Raw genomic sequence first — 25094 nt, 5'->3', positions numbered from 1 at the left:
TGAAATTCCAAAATCTTAACACTTAAATCTGGAAGGATTTCTGCCAAAACCTGCTGGGTTCCAAGATTTGATCCTGAGTCTCTGGGATCATGGCCATTAAGCAGTTTGATCAGGAGCCAGAAAGGCCGTTCGTGGGCGATCACTTGGGGTCTCATTGGGGTGGAGAGGACATGACCAGCCCCACCCCCATCCCATAAGGCCCAAACTGTCTCGTCACTGTGGGCCCAAACATGACTGTCCAATGGCCTCTGGAGGATGATGGCCACTGAGCTGCCAGGGGGAAGCAGGCGGAGGGACAATACTCTTTCCCCCCCTGGGGTGGCCTGGTGACAATAACCTACTACTACGTGGTCCAGACGCATTTCTGCCAAAAGCCTCTGGGTTTCGCGATTTGTTTCTGAGTCTCTGGAATCATGGCCGTTAAGCAGCTTGATCAGGAGCCAGAGAAGCCATTCGTGGGCGATGTCTTGGGGTATCGTTGGGGTGCTTCCTTCTCTTTAAAGTATCTGAAGATACAAATTGCTGCTTGTGGTGCATGGATCAGAATAACTGCAGTATCATTAATGGGTAATAATACTAAAACACAAAATAAAATCAGGATATGAAATTTGTGCCCCTGTTGAAAGTCCATGATATCACCATCTAAATGCTGCCAAAGGCATTGGGCTCAAAACTGATAAAGCTTTAAAATTTTGTTGCAAATTTTCAGGAATTACAAATACCAGCATTCCAAGAGTTAGTTTTTCAGCAGATGTTTACAGATATTTAATATTTTCTGGGGTAAATTAGATTAAGAAAGACTTACTATATAATATTAATCATGACAGCTAAAATCATTCTATGAACAAAATGTTAAAAATATTTATATATTCAATAGATAGAATATCATTGTTTAAAAGAAAAGAATTTTTTTTCATTTTTTATAATTTTATTTACTGAATCACTGGGAGAGCAGTTACAAAGCTTTAAGGTCCAAGTCTGTCATACAATGAAACACCCATACCTTCATCAATGCCCATTCTCCACCACCAACAATCCCAGTATACCCCCATCCCACACCCCCCCACCTGTGGGGCAGATGATTTCCACATTACTTTCTCTATACTTTGATCACATTCAATATTTTGACACCAGATCCACCATTATTATTTGGGATTTTACTCCAACACTTGGGCTGGAGTGATAGCACAGCGGTAGGGCGTTTGCCTTTTATGCAGCCAATATGGCAGACCTGAGTTCGATTCCTCCGCCCCTCTCGGAGAGCCCGGCAAGCTACCGAGAGTATCTCGCCCGCACTGCAGAGCCTGGCAAGCTACCTGTGATGTATTCGATATGCCAAACACAGTAACAAGTGTCACAATGGAGACATTACTGGGCCCGCTCGAGCAAATCAATGAACATCGGGAGGACTGTGACCGTGACCGTGACCCCAACATTCAGATCTGCCGAAAAGGCAACAGTAGATATTTTGTTTTCTATTGCTGGTTAAGAATAACATATGGAACACATGGAGGGTGCGGGACCCCGGAGGAAAAGAAAAAAGAAAAAACAGGTTCCAAAAAGAGCCGAGAGCACCGGCAAGTTCCAGATGGAGTAGGCGCCGCATCCCGCCTCCCCCAGATGGAACCCTGGTGACCAGAAGCCTCTACAAACACAGCTCGAGTATGCGGGAACGAGGACTTTTTCTCAAATCTGCCGGACTACACCTCCCAGGTAACCTCTGATTCCGGAAGTCACGCCCACAGCCCGCCCCCCAGCGCCATCTTTGAAGCGTTCAGAATAAGAGAAGGAACACATGGAGGGTGCGGGACCCCGGAGGAAAAGAAAAAAGAAAAAACAGGTTCCAAAAAGAGCCGAGAGCACCGGCAAGTTCCAGATGGAGTAGGCGCCGCATCCCGCCTCCCCCAGATGGAACCCTGGTGACCAGAAGCCTCTACAAACACAGCTCGAGTATGCGGGAACGAGGACTTTTTCTCTCTATATACAAAGTGATCAATGAGAAGTAAACCACCCAATCTTTCTCCCTGAAAATCAGAGTTAAGTTTGGAGCATGGCCACAGCCCCAGAAACACAAGGACTTAATGCAGAAACCAGCAGCTTAGAGCAGAAAAGTGAACGGACTATGCCTTAACCCAGGCCATCATTTCTGCCCAGAGGGGAAAGGGTGTTGCCCCATTCGCCCTCTCTTCTCTGGAAAGAAGGATGGCGGCCGCATGGGAGCCTTGTGGACAGCAGGTATGAGCCGGGGGTGTGGGGACGACTAAAACTTCACGAGAAGGGGGGCATTCCGGTCCGTCCTTCACGCCCTACCAAGGTCAACAGTTGCCCCCCACGAGCGGCTCCCCAGCACGGCCACAGTCCCAGAAGCACAAGGACTTAATGCAGAACCCGGCAGCTTGGAGCAGAAAAGTGAAAGGACTATGCGTTAATCCAGGCAATCATTTCTGCCCAGAGGGGAAAGGGTGTTGCTCCCTTCCGCCCTCCTCCCTCTGGAAAGAAAGATGGCGGCCACATGGGAGCCTTGTGGACAGCAGGTATGAGCCGGGAGTGTGGGGGCGACTAAAACCTCATGGGAAGGGGGGCGTTTCGGTCCGTCCTTCACGCCCTACCGAGGTCACCAGTTGCCCCCCACGAGCGGCTCTCCAGCACGGCCACAGCCCCAGAAGCACAAGGGCTTAATGCAGAACCCAGCAGCTTGGAGCAGAAAAGTGAACGGACTATGCATTGATCCAGGCCATCAAATCTGCCGGAGGGGAAAGGGTGTTGCCCCATTCGCCCTCTCCTCTCTGGAAAGAAAGATGGCGGCCACATGGGAGCCTTGTGGACAGCAGGTATGAGCCGGGAGTGTGAGGGCGACTAAAACCTCATGGGAAGGGGGGTGTTTCGGTCCGCCCTTCACGCCCTACCGAGGCCACCAGTTGCCCCCACGAGCGGCTCTCCAGCACGGCCACAGCCCCAGAAGCACAATGACCTAATGCAGAACCCAGCAGCTTGGAGCAGAAAAGTGAAAGGACTATGCGTTAATCCAGGCAATCATTTCTGCCCAGAGGGGAAAGGGTGTTGCTCCCTTCCGCCCTCCTCCCTCTGGAAAGAAAGATGGCGGCCACATGGGAGCCTTGTGGACAGCAGGTATGAGCCGGGGGTGTGGGGGCGACTAAAACCTCATGGGAAGGGGGGCGTTCTGGTCCGTCCTTCACGCCCTACCGAGGTCACCAGTTGCCCCCCGCGAGCGGCTCTCCAGCACGGCCACGGCCCCAGAAGCACAAGGACTTAATGCAGAACCCAGCAGCTTGGAGCAGAAAAGTGAACGGACTATGCATTGATCCAGGCCATCAAGTCTGCCGGAGGGGAAAAGGTGTTGCCCCATTCGCCCTCTCCTCTCTGGAAAGAAAGATGGCGGCCACATGGGAGCCTTGTGGACAGCAGGTATGAGCCGGGAGTGTGGGGGCGACTAAAACCTCATGGGAAGGGGGGCGTTTCGCTCCGCCCTTCACGCCCTACCGAGGCCACCGGTTGCCCCCCGCGAGCGGCTCTCCAGCACGGCCAGGACTCCAGAACACAGAAACCAATTTCTTAACTATCTGACTTTCAGTAGAAATACTTCCAGGGTCAATAGGTAAAAGAGCAGAAATCCAAAACCAACATTTATTTCTTGAACCCAGCCGTAGAAAGCAAATCACTTCACAATGCTTTTTCAGCATGTCTGATTTGGGGGGGGGGGGTAAACTCTAAATAATAGTGGTGAATCTTTTATTGAAACAATGAATCTAATCAAAGCAGATAGAGTGTTAACTAGAATTCATCTGCCTCACAGGGACGGGGAGGGGTGGGGGGAGGGGCTTTATTGGGGTTCTTCATGGTAAAAAATAAGTATTGGTAAAGGGAAATGTGTTTGATATTTGCATGACTGAGACATAAACCTGAAAGCTTTGTAACCTTTCCCACAGTTATTCAATAAAAAAAAAAAAAAAGAATAACATATGATGTTGCGTGGCTACCGTAGCAGCCGTGCGATTTTGAAATTCGAAATTTTAACACTTAAATCTGGAGGGATTTCTGCCCAAACCTGCTGGGTTCCGAGATTTGCTTCTGAGTCTCTGGGATCATGGCTGTTCAGCAGCTTGATCAGGAGGCAGAAAGGCTGTTCATGGGCAGCGACTTGGGGTTTCGTTGGGACGGGGAGGTAAGGGCCAGCTCCACCCCCATCCAGTGAGGCCCTGTGTGTCTCGTAACAAAGGGCCCAAACCTGACTGTCCAGTGGCCTCTGGAGGATGGTGGCCACTGAGCTGTCTAGGGGAGCAGGTGGAGGGACAACACCCTATCCCCCTGGGATGGCCCAGTGACAATAACCTACTGCGTGGTCCAGACGCATTTCTGCCAAAAGCCACTGGGTTCAGAGATTTCTTTCTGAGTCTCTTGGATCATGGCCATTAAGCAGCTTAATCAGGAACCAGAGAGGCCTTTCATGGGGGATGAATTGGGGTCTTGTTGGGATGGGGAGGAAAGAGCCGGCTCCACCCCCATCCCGTGAGGCCCCGGGTGTCTCGTCACTGCGGGTCCAAAGCTGACTGTCCAATGGCCTCTGGAAGATGGCAGCCACCGAGCCGCCAAGGGGGAGCAGGCGAAGGGACAGCACCCTTTCCCCCCTGGGGTGGCCTTGAGAAAATAACCTACTGCAGGGTCCAGAAGCATTTCTGCCAAAAGCCGCTGGGTTTCGAGATTTGTTTCTTAGTCTCTTGGATCATGGCCGTTGAGCAGCTTGATCAGGAGCCATAGAGGCCGTTTGTGGGTGGTGACAAGCTGTCTCGTTGGGGTGGGGAGGAAAGGGCCGGCTCCACCCCTATCCCTGGAGGCCGCGTGTGTCTTGTCACCATGGGCCCAAACCTGACTGTCCAGTGGCCTCTGGAGGATGGTGACCACTAGGCGGCCAGGGGGAACAGGCCAAGGCACAAAACCTATTCCCACCTGGGTTGTTCCAGCGTCGGTAACCTACTGCAGGGACTGGAAGCATTTCTGCCAAAAGCCATTGGGTTTTGAGATTTGTTTCTGCATCTCTGGGATCATAGCCAGTAAGCAGTTCGATAAGGAACTGGAGAGGTCATACTTCCAATTACATAGCTGAGCCAGAGGTGGTTTGTGGGTATGTCTCCCACATACGTAACTTTTGGCCGTTTACTTTCTTGGTAAACTTTTCCCCAAATTTTTGGGGCCAAAAGCACAGCAGCAATTTGGGGGTATCTGGAATTCTGAAGGCAACATCAGACTGCTGATGCACCCGCCTCACAGGTACAGATTGACCTGCTGGCGGCACCATACCCCTGAAGGAAATAAAATCCTAATATGGTAAAATGTACATGAGTCTTGACAATGATTTGTAAGTAAAATAATAATCACAAAGGAATGAAGCATTTTCCCACTTATTTGAAGTACTAGAATTATCAAATTTTTTGAGACAGAACAAAGAAAGTTAGTTTGCAGGGATTATGGGAAGAAGTAATGGACTATTGTTTCATTAGTATAGAGTTTTATTTCAGCAAATGAAAAAAGGGATTATCAATAATGTAAATGGAGTTAATAGCACTGCAACATACAGTTAAAATGGTTAAGATGGTAAAAGGTATTTAACATATATTTCACCAAAGAGAATTAAGGATATTTTAATAGGCACCTCTAAACTATGATGACTAGGTAGCACTGTAGCACTGTTCTACTGTTGTTCATCGATTTGCTCGATTGGGCAAGTGTAAGGTCTCCATTGTGAGACTTGTTACTGTTTTTTTTTAAATTTTATTAGTGAAACACCATGAGGTACAGTTTTAGACTTAAAAATCTTTGTGCTTGGGTTTCAGTTATACAATGATCAAGTACCCATCCCTCCACCAGTGCCCATTTTCCACCACCACTGATCCCAGTATCCCTCCCAACCCCATCCCCCCCATCCCACTCTGTCTCTGTGGCAGGGCATTCCCTTTTGTTCTCTCTCTCTCCTTTTGGGTCCTGTGGTTTGCAAAAGAGGCATTGAGTGGCAATCATGTTTGGTCTATAGTCTATTTTCAGCGTGCTTCTCCCATCCTGGGAGGATCCTCCCAACACCCTTTATTTTGTGCTCCCTTCTCTATCTGAGCTCCCTTTTCCCCTAGCATATGTGGCTGACTTCCAAGCCATGGAGCAAAATTCCTGGTACTAATCTCTGCCACTCTTGGGTGTTAGTCTCCTATTTTGTTAATTTATGTTCCCCAGATAAATGTAATCTTTCTATGTCTATCCCTCTCTTTCTGACTCATTTTGCTTAACACGATACTTTTCGCGTGCTACCACTTGTATGTAAATTTCATGACTTCATCTTTTCCAACAGTTCCATAGTACTCCATTGTGTAAATGTACCAAAGTTTCTTTAACCAGTCATCTGTTCTCGGGCACTCAGATTTTTTCCAGATTCTGGCTATTGTAAAGAGTGCTGCAATGAACAAACAAGTGCAGATGTCACTTCGACTATACTTTTTTGCCTCTCTGGGATATATTCCCAGGGGTGGTATTGCTCTGTCAAATGGGAGCTCAATTTCTAATTTTTTGAGAATCATCCATACTGTTTTCCAAAAGGGCTGAACCAGTCGGCATTCCCACCAGCAGTGAAGGAGGGTCCCTTTCTCACTACATCCGCGCCAGCACTGGTTGCTTTTGTTCTTTTGGATGTGGGCCAGTCTCTGATATTAAATATGCCACAGGGAACTTGTCAGGCTCTGCTATGTGGGCAGGATACTCTCGGTAGCTTGCCAGGCTCCCCGAAAGAGACGGAGGAATCAATCCCGGGTCGGCCGTGTGCAAGGCAAATGCCCTACTCGTTGTACTATTACTCCAGCCTGATGACTAGGAAATAAAATCCAAAATAAATTAAAGGAAGTATTACTTAAGGATTGCAAAAAGACCATTGGTTATTTATGGAAGTTGGATAGCTCTATAACTAGATAGAATATATAAATGGACTTTAGGGGGATAAGCAAAGCTTCATTATTAATTATTTGTCTGGATGTGGTTTCAAGAGTCTTTATTTTGAAAGTTTACTCTTTGGGGCCAGAAGATAGTATGGTGGTAACACATTTGCCTTGTATGCAGTTGACGTGGTTTGATCCCTGGCACCAAATATATTCCCCTGAGCACATCCTGGAGTTATCCCCGAGTACAGAGTCAGGAGTGTTCCCCGAATACAAGACAAATGTTACTTTTAGATAAAAATGCACTGTAGCACTGTCCTCCCACTGTTCATCGATTTGCTCGAGCAGGCCCAGTAACATCTCACAACAAATTGTGAGACTTGTTACTGTTTTTGACATATCGAATATGTCATGGGTAGCTTTCCAGGCTTTGCCGTGTGGGTGAGATGCTCTCGGTAGCTTGCAGGGCTCTCCCAGAGGGGCAGAGGAATCAAACCCAAGTTGGCTGCATGCAAGGCAAATGCCCTACCCGCTGTGCTATCACTGCAGCCAAAATAAAAATGCGTAAATAAAAAATGTTACCCTTCATTGGAGAGATTGCACAGCGTGCTGAGCATATGATATGCTCAGAAGCTGGGTTGAATCCCTAGCACTATGTTCCCCCACCTCTGAACACCAATGCTGGATGTGCCCACACACCAAAAATAATTTTAAAACTGAATCACTCTTGACTATATACTCTTGATTATATACATGTGTACACCTAAAATCTAATAATGTATTTTCCTTTGATTTGGTTATCTGCTAGTAACAGATATTCATCAAAAAGCCAGTTATCATTTTTTAGGTCCCCTACTCATCCTTTCTTCCATTTATTCATACAATTTGTACATGAATGAGCTAGTTCTCCATTCCCTGGATCCATCCTTCCATTTCCAGGATTCATTCTCCTCCCTGACTTGGGTCTGCTCTATGCTGCTGTGAGTGACCCCTAGTCCCTGAATCTCCATCCTTCAGTGTCTCTGATTTCCAATGGACTTGGCCAATGGAAGATAATATTTTGTGTCCACTGTGATTACTTACTAGTCTTCGGCCTCAAAGCCCCCTCTCTCACTAGGATCCTAAAACAGTTTCTTTTCCATAGTCTTTTAAGGATGGTGTAGAATAGCTTTATTCTGTGGCTAGACTGTGGGCACTCATGCTCGTACTGGTGCATTTAACCCTCCAAATTACTATTCTTCTATGTACAGCATATGGACCATCACAAGTTTGCAGAAAGGTGGCCCACAAGAAATTTGCACTCTCTTCACCTCTATCATGCTACTGCATGTTCTATACTGCATGTTCATCTCCATGACCTGCATGGGAGAGAGCATTGCTATTGTTCTATGAAGAAGCAGATGACATGCTTGCTAACAATTATAATCTTGAAATACAGAATTTAATAAATAAAATATGATTCACATTGGTTTCTGCTTTTGTCTTAGCCATAGGTAATCTGAAAAATAATGTTCCTATTTTCCCTGGTGTGTATATGTAAACAGGCTGAAGAACATTCTTCCAAATGATGATATTTTTTCCTTCTTCTATTTTTTATTGAATAACTTTGAGATAGTTACAAGCTTTCTTGTTTGAGTTACAATTATGAAATGATCCCTCCACCAGTGCACATTCCCCACTACCAATATCCTCGGAATACACCCCTCTTTAACCCTCCTACTGCCTCCCTATCAGAAAATATTCCCCATACTCTCTCTCTACTTTTGGGCACTATGTAAAGATTATTTTTTATGTCCATGTTCTATCTCCATGACCTGCATGGGAGAGAGCATTGCTAATGTGATTGAGAAGTTAAAGAATGCTGTATTATCCAGTGGACATTAATTCAATGGCAAGCATTCTTATAAGAGATCCAAAATCAAATATGAAAGGCCTGTAAAGATGAAGCTATTTATTAGAAGTGGGTGGCTAGCCACACGCCAACAAGTGCCTGGAGACACTTAAAACTTGGAGAGGCAAGGAAGGGCTCTCTCTGAGAAGCTTTGATGGCATTTTGGCTTTGCTGATGCCTTGACTTAGGAATTTTGGGACTTCATAAGTATGAGAGAATAAATTTCTGTTGTTTTAGCACTGCATGGGGCTGGAGCGATAGCACAGCGGGTAGGGCATTTACCTTGCACGTGGATGACCCGGGTTCGATTCCCTGCCCCTCTTGGAGAGCCCGGCAAGCTACCGAGAGTATCTCACCCACATGGCAAAGCCTGGCAAGCTCCCGTGAGGTACTGATATGCCAAAAACAGTAACACCAACTAACCCCATATCAAATTCACCAACCTTAACAATTCAAAGGTTTTATTTTGGAATAATTTTAACTTTATAAGAGAGTTGGAAAGAAAGTACAGCATGTTCGTATCTCTCATCTAGCCCCCACTAATGTTAGTGTTTGACCTAACTATGGTACCCTTTTCATAACCCATAAATGACTCACTGCAGTGCTATAAACTAATAAAATAAAAATTAAACAATAGAACATTTGGCTTTTACTGGGAGATGCGAGAGGTTACTAGGGCACAAAGCCTGGAATTATCCCTGAGTACTGCTGAGTGAAGCCTACTCCTGCCCTCAACAATAAGAAAAATGAATACTTCTCTACAAATAAAGTTTCCAATTATAAATAAAAATTTCTCATACTGCTTCGAAAGTAACTGGCATACTTATTATTTTATAATATCCTGGGGTGACTTTCTTTTCTCCTAAATCCCCGTACTGAATGCTTGTTTCAAGTTATTCTTCCTTCCTCTTTATTGAGTTTTAAAAGGGCATGCAAAGGAGTATCAACTAATTAAATAAAATGTAAAGACTCTGGTTAGTTGCCAGTGGATTTCAAATTAAACATGTCCTCCAAGTACAATACAACCATTAGAACCTGGAGTTTGTAAGTGACTACCAGAGTGTACACAGTGCTGCAGAAGGTCTCTGACTGCTGTTATTCCAGACACAGCACCAAGGCAAAGCTGGAATGACTAGAACATTTATTTCTCTTCCTGTATATACTGTCCCAGAGCAAAAAAAAACAGCATAAGCCATGGGTTCTGGGATCCTGGTAGCAGATTGCCCCCAATGGATCACTCATGTTCTTGCTCCTATCCATACTGCATAGGGGGGAGTATCTGCAGTGCTCAGAGCAACAAACATCAGTCAGGAAAATTAAACTTCACAGCTTAAAAAGAACCTAGAATTATAGCATTATAGAATTCTCCTAGAATTATAGTGAGCTGTATTAGAGTAGAGCATTTTTTGTGCAGAGGGTCTGGATGGCTCTGAGAGGCATACGTTTCTTGTGGCCATTGCCTTGGCTAGTTTTGCTCAGTGTTGGTGCTGATGTTCTGAAATTCTGGTAATTATACAGGTATGTGGCAGGTATGTAGGTCTAGCTGAGATGCACCAAGGTGGTAGTAGTTGGGGATCCTTGTGTGGAAGATCACAGTGCAGATGGACATCAACAATCTGAAGAAGATCCTCATAGACAAGATTATCTAGCCAAGGAGAAGTGCTCTCCTGTTTCTCATTCTCATGCTGCAGTTCAAAACCTTTTTACCATCACTTATATTTCAATCCTAAATGCTTAAAAGTATGCAACAATGTTGAAAACTCAAAGCCTGATGGCAGGGCAGGGTTTCTCCTCCAATGAATTCCTCCAATCATGCTATTTGAGCATCTCTTTTTCCTTGCCTATGTGTGTCCAAGTCAAAAACTTACAGCATACAATGGTAATTCAGGATCTGGTCAATTCTACCCAACCAGAGTATGGCTTACTCCTTCCAAAAGAGCCTTATTCAACCCCTTTCATTTGAAAACTTGGTATGAAAAACATGCCAGACACACCCTTCCTAGGCAAAAGGCATATCACTTTTGTCTTAGCTTGACTCTTGCTAGCTCTAAGATTCTACTTACAATATTTGTGCCCAGTTTCCTCAGATGTAAAATGATAATAATGGTAGCTAGCATGTATGATTATGAGGACTAATGAGTGGGAAGCACAATAAGCCTGGTAAATGGTGTCTCTGTCTGGTTAGTGATCATAAATTATAATCTCTCATTTCAAAAGTTCCTCTGGGTGGCAGGACTATGCTGCTGTGCTTTATAGAACTTTTTAGTGAGTATATATATATATATATATATATATTTAAATATACTAATTTTCTATTATAATATGTCTTATTTTATGAATTTCTGAATTATTTGAGGGAGTTTCCAAGTAGTGATCAGGGGTTCAGGGGTCAATCCCAGAGATAGTTGATATTTGGCCAACTGAGATGGATGACTCAGTGCTCAGCTGGCAGAGCTGAGGTCTACCAAGGTGTTGCCTCTAGGAACCATTCGGTGTTAGAGTTCAAACTAAGGTCCTGAAGATTAAAGGCCTGACCATTTGACTATATTCCAAGACCTGTGATCTACTTATTTTGAACTATTAACTATTCTTTCTCATATGAGTTCACCAATATTTTTATTGTTTTTATATTGAATATTTGTTACCGCAAAGGAGCTCCATTCAATATGCGGTAGATTTAATTTTATCAAAGATTGGGGTGATATGGGACAGTCACACTGGAGGGCACTTTTGGGTGTGGTGGAGTGGACAGAGAGACAGTTAAGCATCCAACAATGACCAGGCAGCCACCTCAAAATAAGTAATGTCTGGTGCAATATTTTATTAGTGGCAATATTGAGAAATTGCCTGAAAAGAACTTAGTGAAGAAAAATCATTAGAACTAAATTTCTCTTTAAAGCAAAGTTAGATGAAGAGAAGATAGAGCCCAGGGAGAACAGAGATGGGCTCATTGTACTGATTGATGATCATTGCTGGTTTCTTCTGAATTTTCTATCTTGTATTTTATGAGAAGGTAAAGGGAAAAGGAACAGAACGAGAACCAGAGAAAAATAAAACTATTGAATTCTAGAAGACTAAATGCTTACTTCACGATAGAAAAAAAAACAAAAGCACTGACATAAAAAATGTTTTTAGACACTGAGTTGACTAAAAGTCAACATCATCTTCAGATAAACTAAGTCAAAGATTAAGTTGAAATAAACATCACTCTTGCCTCTATCTGATTAAAATACTGATCATATGCACCAATAAGTGAAGCAGAATTTTCTGAAGAGTTTTCTGAAGAAATTTTGAATAGAAACTAGCTATTGGAAAAGGGTTGACTTTACTCAAATATCAGCATATACTAAGATTTTAAACACTTAGAAAAAAGCAATCCCTAGAATCATAGATATTCAAGATATTGTGTTTGGATCTTTAAACAGCTTTACTAAAGGCATTTGGTTGATACTAAGTTTGGGTCAATCTCTTCTCAAAGAATTCTTCCTGGCAAAGCATAGCATGTGCATTGCCACTCATTGATAATGGAGTAACCATGAGCTTGGTTTTGAATGGACCATCCATGGGACAGGTTGTGACTCATGAAACAGAACCCATCCTGAGGAGTGAACAATGATTGAGTAATTGGTTTTGTCCTCTAGCCAGTCACCATGAGAATAGCCAGTTACTGTGAGAAGACTTGGTATTCTCATGGCTTCTGTCCTTTCAGCATGAAACAAACCAAAATGATGGGCCCCAGTCTCTGAATATAGAGCCAATTCAGCCTGAATCAGCAAAATAATAACCTTCTTACTTACCTTCAACTGATAATAAATGCCTGTTTTTTAAAGTCGTTACATTTTGGATTGCTTTGTTGTGTAACATTAGAGTGGCAGCAGACGTGCCTTTGTGAACAACAGCTCTTTGTGATTTTTCTTTTAAGTGAATTAACTAAAAATAGGATTTTAAGTAGAAATGTGCAGATTTTTCTCTCTTCCCTTCCCCAAGAGGGATAATGACTACTACTTCTCTGTTTTAAATTGTGGACCAAAGCATATGTTTTGAGAGAGCTTGGAATTGGTTGCAGGAGGGAAACTCTGTATAAGGATTAGTTTCTACAAGACTTAGCAATGTTTTTCATGCTGTCCAGGGATGACTTCTGAGCAAAAGTTCTCTCAATGCTCATTGAACTGAGGAAATCATTGGCAGAGAGAGTCAATAAACTCTAAGGAAGACTGATGGAAAAGTTAAAAGAATTCATTTAAACAGGTTTGAAGAAGTTAAAGAGCATAGTAGCAGAACTCACCAGCAGAACTAAAGTGCTAAAAATTGAATCAGTGATATCCAAGACAAAAAAGCACATGACATCATCGATTAAAAAGAGGTAATAGAAAAGAAATCTCAAAAAAATGTGGAGATGTTTTTCAAATCACTGGGATTCTTGAAGGCATGGAATAATGGTCTTTGTTATAAACTTTACTTGTTTGTAATGGATTTTTTAAAAAAATACACTCGTAGTTTGCAATCAATTGGTGTGGCAGCACTACACAGTGAATTCAAGGGAAAGCTGAGTGGTCTCATTATTTCACTTTTGAATTTTCAAGAATAGTTTCTCCATTTGGCTTGTGAGATTAGGGATCTAGTTAAAAAGATACAGAATGGAACTTTGATAGGCAATTGATAGGTGCTTAAGCAAAGTGTATTGATTCTTTGCAATAGGAAATCTCATTTACATAAAATGAAGAATAATTATGTTGCATCTTAATTGTGATCTCTCCCGATTTAATTGAATTTCAACACTGACTAGAATGTGAAGGCAATTTCTTTCTAAAACATGTTTTAAAATTAATTTTCCTCCTTCACAGAAGGAGAGAGTGATAGAGTCAGAGATAAATGAATTATTAAATGAATCTGTATTAGGTCACGCATAAGTACTTTGACTTGGGTTTAGGAAACTTGGGAAGGTTTGCTGCTGTCATAGGCATACTCGGGTGTCACTGGCAAATCAGAAAGTGTATACATCTGGAAAAGCAGATGTGTCATTAACAATAACATTTTATTTCTTAATGTTAGAGTTGATGGAAATGCGCCCCTAAAGTTGAGGCTAGGGCACTGGAATTAGAGAATGCTAGGACTGAAAGCTTCCCTGAGGAGCCAATGAAGGATCTATCTGCCACAAGAGGAAGTGGACAATTTCAGGAAGCCAGACATCTCCCCAAGATGGTGAGGGCCAGAATTGGGTGGTCTAAGCAGACACCTTACTTCATAATGCTAGGGTTTTTTTCTGAACAAAGTCAAGAGAAATGGACTAGTTGGTAATCCCCAAAATAATTATGCATATGAACACACACACACACACACACACACACACACACACACACACACACACACACGGACATGTACTCACAGTAACTTGCTGAGTTTCTAAGCAGTCAATGCCTTTGCTTTACTTATCTATCAGTACAGCCCAGAGCCCTACCATGTAGGACAGCCCACCTAAGCACTGTAACTCTCTTTGTAGGTTCTTCTCCCTGACAATGCTCTCTCCTGACTCTTCAAGGACCCACATTCCTTTTTTTTTTTAATAAACTACCTTTTTATTTTAAGATTTTTTTTTTTGCTTTTTCTTTTTGGGTCATGCCTGGTGATGTTCAGGGGTTACTCCTGGCTTTGCACTCAGAAATTTCTCCTGGCAGTGTTTGGGGGACCATATGGGATGCTGGGAATCGAACCTGGGTTGGCCACGTGCAAGGCAAATGCCCTGCCAGCTGTGCTATTGCTCCAGCTCCAGGACCCACATTTCTTGCCTGGACTCTGTTCTGACAGCACTGTGCTGGGTGCCTCCTGATCATGACTGTGGAAGGGACATGCACTCTTGGAGGAGAGTGTAGGTCAGTGCCTCCTGGAGGGTGACTGTTACATAAGCCTCCTGTCCATGGCCACGTGGACCCACAGGCCCCAGCACTTCCGAAAGAAGAGAACATGCCGGGGGCAGTGTGTGGCCCTGATGCCAATGCGCTCATGCCCTCTGGCTTGGAACCAATTGTTTCTAGTGCAATGATTTTTCATATGGTTGGAAGAAGCCCAGAGAAAGGGTCTGCATCCTCCACGCAAAGTGCTTCAGTCTTAGCTAGGATATGTGTGTGTGTGGATGCAGGGGAGGCGGTGAGGGGCAGGGCCTGTTTATTTCTGTAGTGACTTTATTCTTTTCTCTCATTTTCAGTGTCAAACACTTCATTTTGCTTTCTCAGCATGCAAAAACAGACAGATTGGCCCTCTGGGTGTTCAGACAGGGAATGTCATCAATTCGCTCGGCAAACATCCACAGGGAGAGTGTAACCCGGGCATTCTGCGTGACCTGGAAAAGTTCCTCCGAAGGACCCTCAGCAAGGCTAGTCCACACGCTTTCCTTGGAGGCTGAAGAAGTCAGAGAAATTCACATAGGCTGAAACAAGGGATGGATGTGTTTATTGGGTGTGTGTGTGAGGAGGGAAGTGGGGGTGAGGTGCAAATATCTTATCAACAGAGAGAGTAGATGAGAGAGGGGAATTAAGTTCACTTCTAATGCACTCGTTTATTTATTTATTTATTTATTTATTCATGAATCAGGGACTCAGAGTCCCAAGTCAAACAAATGAAGACGAATTTGAGTCCCAGTTGGTGATTCTTCTTCTCTAAGGTCCTAGCTTTTCTTCTTATAAAATGAAATGAAGAATTGTAGCCCCTTTAGAGGGGATTTTCATTTACCTTAGTGATAGAGTGCTTAACAGAATGGGATGACCCCTACTCATTATCAGCTGGTGCTATCGAATGAACATCACAATGGACAAAGAGACAGGACACAAAAACACATAAAGAATAGGAAGGGGCTGGAGTGATAGCACGGTTTTTGCCTTGCACAAGGCCGACCCGGGTTTGATTCCCAGCATCCCATCTTGTCCCCCAAGCACCGCCAGGAGTAATTCCTGAGTGCACAGCCAGGAGTAACTCCTGTGCATCACCTGGTGTGGCCCAAAAAGCCAAAAAAATAAGAGTAGGAACTGCTCTCAATGCTCTCAAGGAACATGCATCAACTTGAGGATATAAAAATATCAGGCCTGGAACATACTCCACATCCCAAGGCTGTAGTCAATTTATGAAACACATTTAAGTTCTAAACAGGAAAAATATAGCAGTTCATCATCACTCATACAGGTGTTGGAGTAGGCTCCAAACAGCCAATGTGTCTGCTTAGTGACTAGGTGCTTCACTGGCATTTGCTAAGCAAGAAGCACACAGGAAGATTAGTGAGCCAGAGAACCAGGTTCAAGGTTTCTGGAACAATCCAGGAGGAAATGTATATGAGTTGGCCTTTGATGATCCAGGATCAAACCAAATCTTGTCTAAATGCTAAAGAGAAATGAATCAAGAACCAGACTCCACTCTTTTTAGCAAGGCTAGTGGTTCATCCTGGATATGTGACATTTAAGTGAAAAACTAAAAGAAATGATAACAGGAAATAGAGGGGGTAGATAGAAACAGTATTTCCTAACTCTGCATTCTTTCACTTCCTACTCTTTATTTTATGTAACTCTACAGTTGCTGAAATGATTATTTGGAGGCAATTTATCCAATATTATTGTGGCTGCCTCCTCCTCCTCATACATATAGTAGGTTTCTTTTTCTCCTTGAGTTTTAGTATTAGGCCAATTTCATCCATATTTGCTTTTCCAGAAAAAAATTAAGTCTAGAGAATTCCATCCTAGGAATTGCCAGACCATGATAATGTTTTTGATGTGGAATAATTGCAAAAGTACATAACTAGTAGATATGCCGCTTACCTTCATGTGTACTCCAGGTAAAATGTATGTTCAATCTGATTCTGAATTATGTGAGTTATACAGAATAAAGCTTTAGTGAAGAAACTGATCCTGCTCTACTGTCAGGTCCAGTCAAGCAGATCTTAGAGGATATAATTTGAATTGTCCTTTCTGCTTTGACATTTTTTTTCCAACATTCTACAAAAAAGAGTTTTATGTAGCTAATTCCAGAGATAAAAACTAAAGTGACTGGGATGGGGAGAAGCTGGTTTACTGTCTATGACTCTATTCTATCAATCCACAACTGTAAGTAGGAGAGTATTTTGTTATTGGTTCCAGACCAAACAGAATTTAAATGACTCGCTAACCCAGGGAATTGGTCATTGGTGGAATAGAGATGTCCCCAAAGAGAGTAATTGTAGGACTGTAAGATCCTCCAATCTTCCCTGGGGTTTTTGTTTGCTTTTTGGGTTATTTTTTTCTTTTGGGGTCACACTCTGCAATGCTCAGGGTTACCCCTAGCTCTGCACTTAGGAGTTACTCCTGGCAGTGTTCAGGGAACCATATGCGAGGCCAGAAATTCAACCCAGGTCAGCTGCTTGCAAGGCAAATGTCCTACCCGCTATACTACTGTGTAGGTTGATGATGGTTTTGTTGTAATTGAGAGATTGAAAACAACTTCAAGTGGTTGGAGATTTTCCATGATTGGTGACATTGTGATAGCATCACAGTAGTTGGAGTTTTTCAGAAATCCCCTCCACAGTGGCTTCCATGATTGATAACATTTCTTATGTTTTATCACCACTTTGCCTCTTGCCCTCTGACTACTTTTGATGCAACAAACAGTGCCTCAAAGTTCAATGTCCACTTCCACACTTCTCAAATGCTGGTGTCTCAGACTGTTTGCTTTGGTCCTGTTTTTTGTTTTCTTTTTCTTCCTTCTTGCCACATCAGTGGGAGGCAGATTTTCTTGGAAAGGATGTTCCTGGTGTCTCAGCCTGCACTGGAGTTTGAACTGCTGCTGACAGAGCCCTCCAAAGTACCCACAGGTGGTAGCCACAGCCCCAGAAATCCTAAGTGTCTCGATTTCCAACACAAAAAGACTCCATTGCTAAGAAATCTTTATGATTATAGTCTCCTGTGCCCATGCAGATGAAAAAAATAGCCTCACCTCCAGGCTAAAACAGGATGATCATCTCGTGAGAGGGCTTAGTTGTCTCTACCCTCCTGAGGAAGAATTTAGGAAGCTCAAGACCAGGTGGTAAGAATTCACGCTAGATTTGGGGTCTATGGCTCCCCTTTTTCTCATCTCCCACAGCTCATAATATCTGATACAGGAACTAGGGCAAAACCTCTTCATCAAAGGAGCCTTGGGGCAGGACTGTGTAAGGGAGCTGGGTAGGACGGCATCAAGGCAATCTCTGCAAAGGGAATGGTCAGTTGCTGAGCAGAAAATGCCTGTTAGTTTGCAGAATTGAGCATGAATGGCCCTTTACAGAAATCTCCATTTCTCCTGAGTAACTTCACTATTCTGGTCTTTGGCTGCGAACAGCCTGAGGGAAGCAAAATCACTATGTAAAACTGGGATGGATCCAAAGGCACAGTGCTCTGAGTTGTCATTCAGTCTTCTCTGTGCTCCAGGTGCTCTGAATGGGTACATAATTATGCCTGAAGTTCTCAGGAGGAATGTGAAGCATTGTTTAAATGAATAAAATCAATGTGTATGCATGCAAACAAAGGTGAGACCATGAAAGCACTGGAATTTATAAATACAAAGTACACATGCACACAGGGATAATAGTGTCAGAAGAACCAAATCTCAAAAAGGAGCTCAGGAAGGAAAGGTGAAGTAGGTGGCCCCCATGGGTGGCTTATGTGAGGCAGAGAGAAGAGAGATGGTCACCTCCTCCAGATCCACCTGTGTCACTCTGAAGTTAAAGTCTTCAGTAAACCCTCTGCTCAGTAAGGTTCAGAGATCCACCAGCCCCACAAAGTGTCTGTCAAGAGATACCTGATGCCTGCTTTTTCTTCTCTCACAGGAATTGATTGCCACCACCCAATGTCTCGGGGAGCCACGGACTCATGTTGGGTCAAGGAATTGCTCTTTGCAGGAAAGGCAAGTCAGTTCCAGGCCTTACCCAGGGTTCACTGGTTTCTTGTCTTGCCTTACAGAAAATAATTTCAGGGATATATGAGCAGTGAAGTAAAACAGATTTTATTTGGAAAATTTTAGGAAGGGGAAGGAGGGATAGAAAGTGTGTGTGTGAGAGAGTAATGTGCTAAAAGAGAGAAAGCAGGCTTTTCCAAGTGTGGAGAGAGAGTTGAATGGGCTTTAGGACTTGCTTGTATATGGATAGCTTCTCGGGTTGCCTTTGTCTGGAATGTTATGGAGTCTTCTTTGGGTTAAACTATAAGGGCTAATCAAATTAAAGAAGAGGGTTGAGGATTGAATATTTCGAGGATTTTCTTTCAGGCCCTTTCTATCGAGAGGGGTGAAGACTCCTCAGGGTCTGCTGCTGAAGGGTCTTGCTTTCTGTACCCACAAGGTGGGTTAGCCTTGCTTTCCTGAAATTTCACTGTAAGCGCCAAAATTTTATTGCCATGGGGTCCTTCCTTGTATCTGCCTGCCTACATCAAAAGGACTCAGAAACATTCTCTTTCTTGTTTGATTTGAAGCTGTACCTAGTGATGCTCACAGGCTACTCCTGCTGGGTTAGTGTTCGGGGGTTGCTCGCAGCATTGCTGGGGTGGGGGCATGATGCAGTCCAGGAATGAATCTGTGTGTCCAGCATGCAAAGCTGGTATACCATCTCTTTGAGCCACTGCTCAGTGCAGGAAAAACACTAAGACACATTTTGAGCAGGAATAAAAAGGCTAATCTTAGAAGAGATGAATCAACATCATGTATTTTTTAGTCACTCAGCAGCATTTTTTGAAATAAATTGATTTTATTTGGAGGGTTTTTAAGGTGTGGAGGGTGTGTGTGTGTGTATGTGTGTGTGTGTGTGTGTGTGTGAGAGAGAGAGAGAGAGAGAGAGAGAGAGAAATGGAGAAATGCACTCAAGAGAAAACACGAATTTCTCCAAGGGTGGAGAGAGTCCATACACATATCCTAGCATTAGACCTGAAAGCATGAAAGTACACATCTCAGGAGAGATGCGGGCGATGCATGTGCTCAGCCACCATATGTGCTCGGCCACGTAGGTGCAAGCAGCACATGGACTCTGGCAGCATATGCACGCACTTCCTTTCTTCAAGGTGGCCTTTATAGGTTTCTTTAACCTGCCCCCATATGGGGCTTCTTCCCAGCTAAAAGTCCGTTGCTAAAGAGGTTACCAGGGAGGTTGGGAGTGGTGATGGTCTTCTTTGGGCTGAATCACTAAAGTTAATCAGACTGAGGGAGAGGTCCAGGGAATTTGAGGAGTCTCCTTCATGGGGAGGGGTCCAATCTCCTTAGGGTCTGCTGCTCAAGGTCTCATCTGTATCCACAAAGTAGATCAGCCTTGGAATTTTCCTCCCAGAACTTCTGTGACCTGTTTCATTGTCCAGGGCCTCAGCATCATTTATTGACTATTTTACTACACATAAAATTCAACAAGGCAGCAGGGTAAAAAAAGATATTTTCTCTTTTCCACCAATGTTTTTAGGATCCTAGGTCCCTTGAGAATCTGGAGCAATGGGATTAAGAAAAGAAAGAATAGGGAAGGGCACTATTTAGAAGAAAGAGAAGAAAGAGAAGATGCAGCAATAGTAAACATTCACAAACAAATGTGGCATGTGAATTCATGGGCCTTCTAAAAAGTGGGAATATTAGATCCTTGAATTTGTTAAATTATAAATTCTTTGCTGTGAACTCCTAATTTATACCTGCCTTTTCTGATAATAGAATGACTTTTAAGACAGCACTAAAATAACTAGGCAAATATTCAGTAGGATAAGTACAAGTTCAGAAAGTACAAGTTTTTTCTAGTTTTTGTTGCAACAAATTTCATCTCATGATACTTAAAGGTTTATATTATATAACAATGTAACTCACACTGTTTGCTTCAAGGAAACATGTAGAATATAACATGCATTGGATAAATCATAGTATAGCATCTCCAAAGTGGGAACACATGAACACAGATTAACGTGTTCGTTATCCTAAGGATTTTGGAAGGAATTGTGTGTACATAGGAATAGGGAGCATTTATTGTACCTACCCTGGTTTTAGTAGAAGCAGAATACTGCAAACGTATTGTGCATCATTTTGTAACCAGTTTTCAATAGACTGGCAGATAAGGAAAATGAAATAAATATCAGATATTCTGCAACTGAGTTTACATAAATTGGTAAATCCACATCAGAGATTTTTCTCTTAAAACTGTGCATTGGACAGAGAAATGTAAGCATCACGATAATAGAACCGGGAGAGCATGACAAAGCTTGATGACTGAACTCAAAAAATCTTTAATACCAGGTTGATATGTCAGTGGTGTCACTAGGGTTCCATTCTTTTTTTTAATAAAACTTATTTATTTTTGCTTTTTGGGACACATCCAGTGATGCTCAGGGGTTACTTCTGGCTCTACACTCAGAAATTACTCCTGGCCGTGCTTGGGGGACCATATGGGATGCCAGGGATAGAACACTGGTCGGCCTTGTACAAGGCAAACGCCCTACCCACTGTACTATCACTCCAGCCCCTAGGGTTCCATTGTTATTAGCACAACATTGTAATTGGTGAATGTTACCATTTCCTAGTGTTACAATTGGTAAGAAGTTCCAAGCTAAACTAATACTGTAATTAAAAACAATTTAAAATCCATATACTTTAGTTGGAGCTCTTTTGTTTGTAAATGTAAATTTCAACTGGGCTTGAGCCCCCTCGGTATATAAATATTATTTTGCTCCCAGTGGGTTAGGTCACAGTTAGAACTATACTATACATACTCCTGGGTTAGGGACTGTGCCTACTCTTTTGAGAAAGAGATAAAGTTCTTAAAATCATTCAACCTAAGAAATGATTGAAGGAATTTGGAACTGTTCAACATAGAGAAATAATTTAGAGTGTTCATGCTGTTTAAATTATTCAGAAATATTATATAAAAGAGAATGACACATGTTCTCTATGGCTCTGAGAAAAAAATCAGGGCAACTGAATATACATTAGATGAAAATGTTGACTTAGCTTAAAGAAGAACTCTTTCCCAATGATTGTTAGGGGAAAAGTAGAAAAACATGTTCAGGAATAATGATGCCCCATTAGTAGGATTACCCAATTAACTATTCAAAAGGATGACTCAATATCACCCTATCATGTTTTACAAAGAGCCATGTGAAAGAATTGACCTGGAATCAATGCACTCTAGGATATGTCAAAGTAGAAATATTTTCTGTTCAGGAAATATGATCCTAAAGTTCCTTTATGCAAAATTATCTTTTTTTCTCATCAAAACTTCTGGTAGGGGGCTGGAGTGATAGCACAGCGGGTAGGGAGTTTGCATTGCACGCAGCTGACCCAGGTTTGATTCCCAGAATCCCATGTGGTCCCCAGAGCACCACCAAGAATAACTCCTGAGTGCATGAGCCAGGAGTAATCCCTGTGCATCACTGGGTGTGGAAGAAGAAGGAGAAGGAGAAGGAGAAGGAGAAGGAGGAGGAGAACAAGGAGGAGGAGAAGAAGAAGAAGAAGAAAGAAGAAGAAGAAGAAGAAGAAGAAGAAGAAGAAGAAGAAGAAGAAGAAGAAGAAGAAGAGGAGGAGGAGGAGGAGGAGGAGGAGGAGAAGGAGGAGGAGGAGGAGGAAGAAGAGGAAGAAGAAGAGGAAGAAGAAGAGGAAGAGGAAGAAACCTTCTGGTTGTGGTTTCAATGTTTGAACTTATTTATTTATTTATTTATTTAAATATTTGAACTTTTAAATTCATTTTCATGATCCAGTATTTATCCGATAAGAGAAATGTGGCTACAGCAACTAAAATCTCAATGGTTTAGAATCTGGAAACAATGCATGTGTACTGGAACAGATGACTGAATAAAAAAGTTATGGTACATATACACAGTGTGTTCACTACTCTGTTATAGGAAAAGACAAAATCATGCACTTCGCTGCTGTGTAAATTATTCTGGAGAGTGTCATGCTAAGTAAAGTTAGCCAGATGGAGAGGGACAGACACAGAAGAATCTCTCTCGTATGTGGGATATAAAGAAACATAGTAAGGAAGTAACAAATACCCCAAGGTCACAGAAACTTTTAACTTGTCTTCAGTAGGAGCTTATGAGTGGACAGGAAGGAATAGAATAGGGAACAAGGTACAATACTGGAAAGTAATGAACACTCTGGTGGAGGGTGTGGGGCTGGGATGTTTTATGCATTGTAAACCATGATGCCTAAAATAAAATGAAATCTTTAAAAACTCTGAGTGACTTGAAATAACAAAGACTTGTTTCTTACTCAGCACATTCAATGTCCATCACTGGGGACACTGAGGCTGTCCAGTGAGGCATCCTTCACTAATGTGGACAGCAACCACTATGAATCAGGAGAACTTTAACTTGTGTAGTCAAAAATTAGAGCAAAAAAATTAACTCAATAGAGTATGCATTAATTCTTACATTCACCTGCATGCCTGGAACCGTCACAGGTTTAAGAGTAAGGGGGACAGGCAACTTGTAGAGTGAGAAGAGAGGAAAACCAGTGATACTAAATCATACCCAATGAAGCTCTGAAGTGAAAACAGATTTCAGCCTTCACAAAAATAAAAACTCTATATATGTTCCATTGATTTCTCCTTGGTACTTGCCTCCAACAGTCTCTATGGCCCACATCAATTGTTAATACCTACATTTCTGCAAAAGAAAAAAAAAAGAATCAGTCCTTCTCTCTTACTCTTGGGATTTTAATCCAGTACAATGAATCCACAAACGTAAATGTAATTTGGAATATTTCAACATCCCCAACAACCACACACATGTAGACAACTAGCCAAACAGCTGGGAGTCCCCTGAACATTGAATGAATTTTTAGTATTTTTGGTGAGAATTTTTACCTGTGCAATTTAATCTATCTTTAACTGTTCCTGTATTTTCCAAAGGTAGGAAAAACTGTTTCTGATTGCATGCTACAAATGACAAGATCTAGCAAGGAGGTCATTGTAGACAGCCTTTCAGGGGCAGGAATAAATAGTCTCTGACTAAGGAGTCACTGACTCCCTCTGGCGAATGTGTGTCTTCTCCCTGACCACTTTGGCCTGGTTTGCTCTGTGACTCTGATTTCACTCTACAGAGTCTTGGCTTGGGGAATGGATTTCTCCATTGGTCCATGGATGTAAATACCTCCTGCAAGTGGCCTGCTCCAAAACAGCTCCAGTTCACCTAAAATATCCGGCTTGCCCTTCAGGAAGGTGACATGAGGGAGACTGGACACAGGATAGAAGCATTTGGGTCCAGTGGCTGTCCAGATGTTTCAGACCCTCATGCTGCCCTACAGATGGTCAAATCCAGGAATGCAGGTCTAAGGCCATGCGCTTTGAGCCCGGGAAACTCCCTTCTCCAGGAACTGACTGTGCCTTGGAAAAGGATTTGGAAAAGTTTGGAGGCCCAGCACACAGACAGCACACAGTGTCTGAGGTTCCTGGGGGTTGCTCTCCCATCTAGGAATGTCCCTGCTCAGGGGCTATATAGTGCATCTTCAAGAGTTTGACAGGATTCTAGGTGAGGGAAGCAGTGCATGTAAATAAACACCATGTGTCACACACAATGCCTCGTCACCTTGCCAAGTCAGCCTAAGAGGACTGACCATTGACCAGATAAGAGAGAATCAAAATGCAGACAGCTCAAGTGCCTGCCCTCAGGAACTTAGCAGTGACTGGAATAACCATAAATAAACATGTAACAATTCAAAATAATTTCAGTATCACATATAATATAACTAGGATAGTTATAGCTACATGAGATAGAGTTTAGAAGTGAATGAAATTATTGAGGAAGTCTTCATAGTTTATAGCACCATTCTTTTTTTCATATTTTCCCTTTATTTATTTTTTTTAATTTTTATTAGTGAAACACCATGAGGTACAGTTGTAGACTTACAAATTTTTGTGCTTGGGTTCAATTATACAATGATCGAGTACCCATCCCTCCACCAGTGCCCATTTTCCACCACCACTGATCCCAGTATCCCTCCCCCGCCCCTGTCCCCCCATCCCACCCTGCCTCTGTGGCAGAGCGTTCCATTTTGTTCTCTCTCTCCTTTTGGGTGCTGTGGTTTGCAAAAGAGGCATTCAGTGGCAATCACATTCAGTCTATAGTCTACTTTAAGCATGCATCTCCCATCCTGGGAGGATCCTCCCAACACCCTTTATTTGGTGCTCCCTTCTCTGAGTTGCCTTTTCCCCTAGCATGTGCAGCTGGCCTCCAGGCTATGGAGTAAACCTCCTGGCACTTATCTCGGCTGTTGTTGGGTGTCAGTCTTCCATTTTGTTACTTTATATCCCCCAGATGAATGCAATCTTTCTG

The sequence above is a fragment of the Sorex fumeus genome, unplaced genomic scaffold, assembly GCF_029834395.1.
Source record: "Sorex fumeus unplaced genomic scaffold, SorFum_2.1 ptg000010l, whole genome shotgun sequence".
NCBI lineage: Eukaryota > Metazoa > Chordata > Mammalia > Eulipotyphla > Soricidae > Sorex > Sorex fumeus.
Note: the sequence above shows the minus strand (reverse complement) of the source record.